Here is a 9,862-nt window from a genome sequence, read left to right as displayed (position 1 = left end):
CAGCCTAGGAAGGGGAGTCAGACAGTGTCAGCAAAACAGAGCGAAGAAAGGCTCCCCCAGGACAGACCACAGACCACGGAGGGGAGCCTCTGGGCTGGCTCCTCCTCCCATCTGCCCCTTTCCTTTGAAACACGGAGTCAGTCACAGCAGAAGGAAGCCTGATGAGCCCGGAGCCACCCACAGCCATCTCTGTTCAGTAGGCGCTCCGACTCCGAGGCGCTGCCCTCACAGGCACCTTCAGCTAACGGGGTAAATCTCTGACCACCTAGTTCACGTGTTTTCCTCCTTCATATAATGTTTACATATGGCCTTTCCTGTGTCTTTGACAAAGTCACGTTTTGCTGACTATTTCATTTAACCAGTCATTTGAAACGTTTTCAGGTTATAAACATTTCCCATTATTCTCTTTGCTACCCGTGGTTTTGCAAATATTGAATCTGTCTATGTCTTGCATCTTCTCAGGAGCAGATTTTTAATTTGGTTGCAACTTTGACCTTTTCTCACACATGAGTCACAGGCAGCGCCCGACCCTGATGGAAAGTCTTCGAGGCACAGTCACTTTGGCAGCTCTCTGGAGCTGCCTTCCAGCTCTGTCACCACAGGCTCACAGGAAAGGGGCTCATACCTGGAGGGGAAGCTCTCCATCTTCACGCGCCCACAGCTCTGAACAACTCGGGGGGAAGGTTAGCACGGCTTCAGTTCTGTCGTTGCCAAAGGAACACATCGGTTTACTGACATAGAAATGGGAGTTTAAAAATAAAAATATCCTGGGTGAGAAATACGCGTTTCCCAGGTCCTAGAAGCCGGAGCCAGGAGCCAGGAGCCAGGAGCCAGGACGTCTGGGGGAAACCAGGTGGGAGGTGGGGGCTCAGCCTGCCTGGGAGTCTCCTTTCTCCCCTTGGCTGGGCAGGGAGGGGGGACCCCCACGGTTACAGCGCTAAAGCTCCCCACAGAGGGGATGAGAGGCAGAGAAGCCACCTGAACAAAGAGCGAGTGGAAAAGGCGGATCTTGTAAAACTGGGGTTAACCAGGCCTAATGTCTATTAGCTGTGGGTTAAAAATATCAGGTTTACTTTTTTGGGGGGAAAAAGGCAAATCAATCACACCAGCCAGTTGGCGATTCAGGTTGGAAGAATGACGGAAAGTAATTGCTTTGATCAGGAAATTCTAAACACCCGGTATGGGGCTCTCAAGGCGGTTGATATTTCATTGCCAAGTTTTAATTCCTGAAATTTGCTTTCATCTTCGTTTTCCTAGGAAAGGTGTGTAGAGCCCGGCGCCCTGCCCGGGCTTACTCGGGGCGCAGTGGGGAGTTAGTTGGGGGGCGGGGGGGGGGCCCGAGAGCCTAGGAAGGAGCCACAAGTTCAGAGTCAGGAAGGGCCCGGAGGGGTCCTGACCACACGTGAGGCTAAAGCTTCCAGGACCGGAATTTCAATGGGGCTCGAAGGAGGGGCGCCCTGGGCAGATGGGGAGGAACTCACAGCGTCCCCCTGGTGGCTGGCGAGGTTAGCAAACGCCAGGCTTTGACTTGGAAATTGGGGTTAAATTGTATTTGGGAACGACCCGGACGTTGGGCGTGTTCAGCAACGAAGGAAACACTGGCGCACGGCGTTCCGCGCGGAGGGAACAAGGACCCCTGACCTTGGGGCCAGTCCTGGTGTCGCGGGGGGACCAGTGGCCCAGCCGAGACACCTCCACGCGGAGGAACCGCCGCCGCCCGCCCCCACCCCCGCCGGCCGCTCGGGAGAGTGAAATGGAAATTGTCTTTATTGGGGGGCGGGGGGCAGGGCGGGGGGCAGCCCAGCCAATAGCCAGCAGCGTCCTCCCCGGGCGGCCCGGCCATTAAGTCCCCGCGGGGCCTTCTTAGGGGGCCGGGGACTTGGCCGAGGCTGGAAGCCGGATGTGGGGGGGACGGTGCCTGGGAGGCTGCCCCCCCCCCCCCAGGTGCAGGGAGGCGTCAGGGAAACAAAGACAGCGCTCGGAGGAGCGCTCCCCCTGCTCCCTTCCAGGTGGGAGGAGCCTGGGCGTCACTAGGGACCCCACATCCATTTGTGGGTTTCCAGGTCTTCTCTGCGGAGGCCGTGACGGGACTTTAGAACTTGAACTAGGGCCCTGGCAAAGGCCTCCCCATTTCAGGGGGAGGGACTGACCCCGGGTTCAGCTGCCAGCCTCTCTGTCCCACCAGGTCCCTCACCTGAGGCCGGAACTCGCAGGCCTCAGGGTGCGAGGGCGGGGAAGTCGGTGGTCACAGGTAGACAGAGCGTCAGTGTCCGGATAGAAGGGCTCTGGTGTGTGAGTGGCCAGGTGTTTGCTATGGGGTGGGGACCCCAGGCCGTTCACTGAACAGGTATTTAATGCGTTTACTCTGTCCCTGTCAAGGGCTGGGCCCTGGGGACCCAGTTGTGAGAAGTGACCCCGCCGTGCAGAGAGGGAGAAAGGACAGCTGTAATTGAGCCTCTGAGTGGGGGAGTTGGCTGGTGACTTCAGAGTGGCTGCTGGACACCTCTGCTCGGTCACTGCTGGGATGACAGAGGCCACCCAGTCTCCAGCCAGTGAGTTCTGTGTGTCCGAGACCACAGAGCACCAGGCTTGGGGTTAGGAGACACTGTGGAAGGGGGGTTCCCCAGTCCCAGGCAGCCCGCCTCCTCCCAGCAGACGCTCTTGGCCTTGGGAGTTTTCACTTCGCCCTCAGAGGTGTACATTAAAAGCTGGGCCAGGAGACGGAGTTGTATGTAAAACCACACAAGTAAGCATTTGGCTTAAAACCACCCACCCAACCAAGAACAGTCAAACCAACAAACATCACGGTCAAAAGACAGACTTCCCGTGTCTAAGATGCAAGGAAGAAAACACATTTGGAGATGGGACAGACGTTAGCTTGGTCGAGAACATAGAGAATTAAACCCCAACTAAAGAGTTAACCAAAAGGCCAGCCACTTCTGAGTAGTGGTGAGGTCTTCAGGTACAAGGCCACTTTTATCATACAACTCTTGGGACGCATTGTCTTACCTGTCATTGTTCCCGGAACATTCAGACAGGCTGGGCTGGGGAGTCCCTCCAGCATAGGATGGCAGGGCCTCTGACCCCTCCCCCCTCAGCACCCAACAGCTCGTGAGGAAACCTCGCCCATTCATTAGCAAGTTAATGGCTTTCTGTTCTCACCAATGAATTTAAACAGCAACTGGAAACCTAGTCTGCATTTGCCACACGTCTCGGTGCTGGGGTTTAGAAGAACGGATGTTTGCTCTCGCAAATTTTCAATCTCAGCGGGGAAGACAAGTCCCTTGAAAATCCAGTCCCTTGAAAGCTACGTTGTCCTATAAACTGGGTGGAAGGAAGAAAAGGGCTTGGGAGAGGACTACATATGTGTGAGTGGGGAGAGTATATTGTATGAACTCCTCTACAGACACATCATAAATTATCTCATCAATGAATGGACAGTTGGTGTGCTCCTGCATTTCGCAGTGAACATGCATCCTGGTGAGTGCTTGAGAGGACATCGGCTGGTACATCTCTAGCCCTGGAGTCGCTTGGTGAAAAGGCGAACCTGTCCAAGTTAATTTTCCTCCCTTTCTTCCCTCTCCTCACACACCCATGTCCTTAACCGGCTGGCTACAATGCCTCTTAGTTTTTTGCTAATTTGTACGTGAAAAACAGCATCTCCTTGTTGTTTGTATTTGCATTGTTTCCTGTCTTTTATGGGATGCGTGTGCTGCTTGCTGACCCTTGGACAGCATGGATTGGAACTGTGCGGGTCCACTTATTGAAAGGTTTGCGACGCAGGAAACAAGACACAGAGTCCAGGCCATGGAAAAGGGGGGGAGGTTTTAATCTTGCGCTCCCGGGCGAAACTCACCGGTCCGAGAGTGGGCCAGGGGAGTTCGCGCCAAAACAGGGGCTTAGGTACTTCCTTTATACAGCCGTTTGGTGAGGGGAGGGTGGAGGGCATGAGAGGTGTGGAATTCCTGCCTTGGGCAGGGGTCTGGGAAGGCTAGCAAGGGTCTGGGAAGGCGCCAGTTATCTTTGTCACCATCTACCTTGCGGGTGCTTGCATGGCTGTGGTCTTTCCCCCCTGCCTCGACCTAACATCCCAGCCTTTTTGGTGATAGGGGGCGCCGAAATCGTCCTGGCTACTTCCTGCTGACCAGGGGCGAAGAGGGTGGGGGATGTTAAAGGCCAGGGTCAGGCAGAGGCGGGTTGAGGGGCAGCCGAGTATAGGGATGGAGCAGGAGCTGGTTTACAGTCACCGGAGACATTTCTGCGATCCGGAGCAGATGAATTTGAGGAGGCAGGGAGCTAGGGAAAAAAAGACACAGATGAGAATTAGGGGCCCTATCAGGGGTAGGATCCAGGTGGCTCTAAAGAGAGCTGTCCCGGGAGTGTCTTGCACGTAATTCTTCATTCAGCTCAGTCAGGGTCTGCACGTTCTGTTCCACCACTCTGGACTCGTTGATGCAGTAGCAGCATTCTTCTTGAAGGAACATGCAGGTTCCTCCTCTTTCTGCAGTAAGAAGGTCTAGGGCCCTTCGGTTCTGCAGGGCCCCAACATGACAGGGAGGAAGGCGGCCCGGCGGGCCCGGGGGTGGGATGAAGGGAGCAACCAGGCAAGCTCCGACTCTCCATACAAGGTTAGCTGGGGAACTACTGTGACCCCGAAGCAAGGCCTGGGGTCAGAGGAGTTTATGCAGTTGCTCAAGGTGCCGTTGCACCAAAAGAAGGTACCCGGGCTGGCCTTGGCGGGACTGGCTGCAGTGTGGTTTTGGGTACAGTTCCAAGTGACCCGTCCCACAGTTACCGGGTTGCTGGTCGGGTAGCATATCCGCAGGGGCAAGGTGGGCTCTGGAGTTTCGGGTTCCCAGAGGGGAATGCCAGTCAGGGGAGGCTGACATTCACCATGTCCTTGAGTTCCTGGAGGAGTCATGAGTGGGACGGCAGCCAGCAAAGGTCTTTGGAGAGAGACACATAAAAAGCAGTGCGAGACATTGGGCAGGGTGCGGGTCTTGTTAAGGAATAGTAGAGTGTGTTGGATAAGTTGGAGCCAAGAAGACAGGACTTCTACCCGGGGGGAATCAGGCAGCTTCCCTTTAAGGGAATTTTCGGCCTGTAGGATGCTTTTGGAGACCTGGATTTGGGCCTCCTGGGCCATGACATATTCCCGGGAGATGTAGATGGTCCCTGAAGGGGTTGAGCTCCAACCATCCCCATATAGTTTTCCCATAATGCCCGCAACTCATCGCTGGTCCCAGGGGTCCCGGACCCTGATGTTGAAGGTCCCGTCCTTCCAGAAAAAGGGACCAGACCTGACCTCATTGTAGGCATCATGGATGACACAGCCTGACCAGCGGCAACCCCCATAGGTGTTGACGTCTCGATTACACCTGTCTGGGTTCCGCTGGTCGTAAGCAAAGCAGGCGTATGGTCGGCCACCATTGGACACTGACCGGAGGTTGACAGCAATCAGGATCTCCGCCTGGCATCCGGCCAGAGGGCAGTCCTGAGATCCTACCTGTCGGGTGACTTGTGTGCTGTCCTGGTTGTAGGTTTCATGGACCTTGAACCTCCACACATAAGCAGGTGTAGGAGGGTGTAGGTTGCCCAGGGCTGGGAGGAGAAGAAGGAGGGGGAGGGCGGCTAAGGCGGACCTTAGTGGGGCCCAACACCTCACATTTATAGAAGTCATGCTGCTCCGGGGTCCTCTCGAGTCTGGAGAGGTGGTGCCACGATGGATCTCCAAGTAGTTTGGCTGCAGTGGGGGTTGTGAGGATAACTGTGTGAGGTCCCGTCCACCTGGGTTCCAAGGCCTTGGGATGTAGATTCTTAAGGAGAACTGAGTCCCCGGGCTGGAGGGGTGGTCCTCGCGAGCCTTGGTTAGCTGGTTCTGGCCTGGGCAGAAACCTGTCAGCGTGTTCCCGGAGCAGCTGCCTGAGTAGAGACAGGTATGGAAGATAATTGGCCAAGAGAGGAGGATCAGTAGGGAGACGATGGTTGAGCAAGAAGGGTCTCCCATATAGGAGTTCCAAAGGGCTTAAGAAGGTGGGGCTCCTTGGTGTAGCCCGGATTCCGGTCAGGGCTATGGGCAGGAGATCCGGCCAGGAGCTGCGAATTTCTAGAGAGAGTTTTGTTAGATGGTCTTTAAGGAGGCCGTTGGCCCTCTCGACCTTACCCGATGATTGTGGGCGGTAGGGTATGTGCAGTTTCCAGGAGATGCCAAGTGAGGTGCTAACCTGCTGAACGACCCTTGATATAAACGCCGGGCCGTTGTCTGATTGTATGGAGGTGGGGAGGCCGAACCTGGGGATTATGTGTGTTATTAGGGTCTCAGCCACAACCTCAGCAGTTCCCTTGCGAGTAGGGAAGGCCTCTACCCACCCTGTCAGGGTGTCTACCATGGTAAGCAGATATTTGGTCTTCTTGTGGGGAGGCATATGGGTGAGGTCTACCTGCCAGTCCTGCCCTGGGAGGTGTCCCCTCATTTGATGGGTAGGAAAGTTGGGGCGCATTCCTCCCTGGGGTGAGCAGGAGGAGCAGGCACTTGTGGCTGCCTCTGGCAGTGTGGGCGAAGTGAAGAGGGATGAAGGCCGTATCCAGGGTCCGCGAGGCTTTCTGACGTCCCTGGGGGTCTAGACAAGAGCTTCCATCCACAAACAGAGTTAAATCAGGATTAGAGAGAGGAAGATCTGAGAGTCCTGCCCGAGGTTGAGTGAGGGCCTCTGACGACCTCGGGGCAGGAGTACTTTGCTGCAGGTTGGGTGGAGGCAGCAGGAAGGAGTGTGGCTGGGTTCAGGGCTGGGGACTGAGTTAGGGAGATGTCAGGACTCTCCAGGAGCAGGAGATGGAGTTCCTGCATGGGAGAGGGGGCAAGGAGAGATAAGGACCGGTGTGACAGAAGATCCTGGAGAAGACCTGTAAGGGTTGCTGGAGGCAAATCTTCTGGGCCTCCGTGGTGAGAGCAGCAGCTGCAGCCAGAGCCCGGAGGCAGGGCTGCCATTCCTGAATTGTGGGATCAAGCTGTCTGGACAGGTAGGCTGCGGGGTGAAGGCTGGAAGAATCCTACCAGTGGAGGCCAGCTGTATGCCTCTGAGACATGTCCAGGGAGGGGCTGCAGAGAAGGAGATCATCTCCATACTGGAGGAGAGTGCTGGGTTCTAATGAGCATTGTCGGAGGTCTCTGTTAGGCCTGGCCAAACAGATGAGGGCTGTCTCTGAGCCCCTGGGGCAGGACCGTCCAGGTGAGTGGGTCCTTTTAAAATCCTTGTCAACAGTTAACTTTAAAACTTCTTGGAACAGGCCTCTAACTGCTTGAATTCAGAACTGAGTTTCTGATAAGCCTGTGCTAGCAAGAAAGTTGTTCTCTAGGGAGGGAGGAGTGGGGGAGAGGGCGGGGTGAGAAGGCGCTGAGGCCAGAGCATGTTTGCCATCAATACCCATGACCGAGATCGTGGAAGGGGCAATGGCCCGGAAAAGGAGGGCAAGGACAGAGACATAGCCCCCGTATGATCAGGAAGGAGATCTGCTTACCCACTACCTTGAGCATTACCCTGGGCTCGGCGAGGGTGATGGGGGTCGTCGAGTCCTGGCATCTTCAGTCTTCAGCCAGTCCCAGCATGGCCAGCAGTGGGTCATGACCTGGAAGGACGGCCCCTCTACGTTGAGATGCAGAGGGCCCGTCACTTTTCCAGGGGCAGTCACTTTTCCAGTGGCCACTTTGACCACACGCCGGGCAGGGCTGGGCTGGAGCCCAGGGTTGGGGGCACTGTGGCCTTCGTTTCTGCACTGGAAGCATTCTCTCGTTGCACCCCCACCACGCACAGTCCCTTTTGGACCAAACGTGGCTGCCGGCCGGCCCCAAAGGTAGCAAGGTTTGGGTTTGCAGACTCATCTCCTGTTGAAGGCGGGCGTACTCTGCCTGCTCCTCACGGGCATTTAAAATCTTAAATGCCATATTCACCAGATCCCGGACAGGGGTCTGAGGGCCACCTGCCTTTTTTTTTTTTTTTTTAAACTTTTTTCGAATATCTGGGGCTGACTGTGAAATGAAGTGAGTGGCTAGAACTGTTGCTCTGGCCGGGGACCCAGGGTCCAGACGAGTATATAAGGTCAGAGCCTCAGTCAGCCTGTTAAGGAAGACCTCGGGTTCTCATCTGGTCCCTGAGTAACTTCCCTCAGCTTGTCAAAATTAACTACCTGTGGGAGACGGCCTGTAGGCCGGCTATCAGGCATTGGAGCATCTGGTCGCGATGTCGGCGCCCCTCTCGCCCTTCGGGGTATCTAGTGGGTACTCCCAGCCTGGTTCCTGATGAGGAACGGCCTGGGGAGGTCTGGGAGTGAGGATGGGGGAAGGGAGGGAGCAGACGGCAGGGCAGAAGGAGGCAGGGCGGAAGGAGCCCTGTTGCAGGGAGGCCGGCGAGTCGGAGGGGAGGAGGAGGAGGAGGCGGGGCCGCGGACCCGGGGGTTCGGGGGTCCGAGCCCGGTGCTGTCCGGGGCGTCCTGTGCCTGAGTCAGTGGCACTGCCCGCCCTCCCCACGCCTGCTCCGCTGCCGCCTCCGCTCCCCCACCCCGGAGCGCGGGAGCCAGCTGTTCGGAGCGGCGGGCGGGATGGCGGGCGGGCGGCTCTCCTGCTGTGCGGCGGCGATGGTTGCGGCCGCGGGGAAGAAAGCGCAGCGGCGGCCGCGGGAGGGAGCGGCGCGGTCGCGGTGGTGGTACCTGCAGCCGCGGAAGCCGCGGGTGGGCAGGTGAGGTGCTGCCAAGAAAGCAGAAAGCACCTGCCATGGGGAAGAAAGGGAGCCGTGGCGAAGGAGGAGAAAGAGGAGGGGGCCGAAAGCGTTCGGCGGGAGGAAGAGGGGTGGAAGTGAGAGAGCAGCTGGATCCAGAGTCAGAGATAAGAAGGAGCAGAGGACAGAGTCAGAGAGAGCAGAAGGAGCAGAGGGAGGGACGGGAGCGCAGATTGAAAAAGGCCTGGACACATGGAACCTCCAGCCCCTTCCCAGCTCTTTGGCAGAAGTTGTTAAGGTCGGTCAGGATGTTAAAATCGAAGTCCCATGTTCAGGCCACTGTGACCTGTTGTCCAATTCATACTGAGGCCATGCCACGGTACAGAAGCAAACGAGGCGTTTAGGACGCAGATCCCGGGACAGGCCCAGCTTAGCCAGATTGGTGAGCAGGCACCCAGCGGCGCCTGCGAGTCAGTTTTGGATTTCTGGTGCCCATTTTGAAACCTAGGGTCAGTAGCGAGGCCCAAGGATCAGCGTCCCAATCGTTGAGCCAAGGCTACGGACGGAATCCGAGGGATGGTGGGAGACGTCTCTCGCCGACCCCCTGGGATCAGAGTGAGGCCAAAGGCCGGAGACCGAGGTGGAGTAGGAACGTCTTCACTACACCCCAGGGTCAGAACCTTTCCTGGAAAGGTCCGGAGGGCTACGCCCGGAAAGCAATCTCTGACGCGGACCGCGATTTACGGACAGAGACGCCGACGGAGGACCCTAGGAGTCAACAGGGACTGGGACTCACCAACTGACGCTGCCGAGCTGGAAAGAAGCCTGAGGGTTCCGGGAGACAAGTGGGGAGGGGTACCCCAAATGGGATACACACTCAATCCCCACCCGGGTTTCGGTACCAGATGAAAGGTTTGCGACGCAGGAAACAAGACACAGAGTCCAGGCCATGGAAAAGGGGGGGAGGTTTTAATCTTGCGCTCCCGGGCGAAACTCACCGGTCCGAGAGTGGGCCAGGGGAGTTCGCGCCAAAACAGGGGCTTAGGTACTTCCTTTATACAGCCGTTTGGTGAGGGGAGGGTGGAGGGCATGAGAGGTGTGGAATTCCTGCCTTGGGCAGGGGTCTGGGAAGGCTAGCAAGGGTCTGGGAA

The sequence above is a fragment of the Eptesicus fuscus genome, chromosome 18 (genome assembly GCF_027574615.1).
Source record: "Eptesicus fuscus isolate TK198812 chromosome 18, DD_ASM_mEF_20220401, whole genome shotgun sequence".
NCBI classification, from domain to species: Eukaryota; Metazoa; Chordata; class Mammalia; order Chiroptera; family Vespertilionidae; genus Eptesicus; species Eptesicus fuscus.
Note: the sequence above shows the minus strand (reverse complement) of the source record.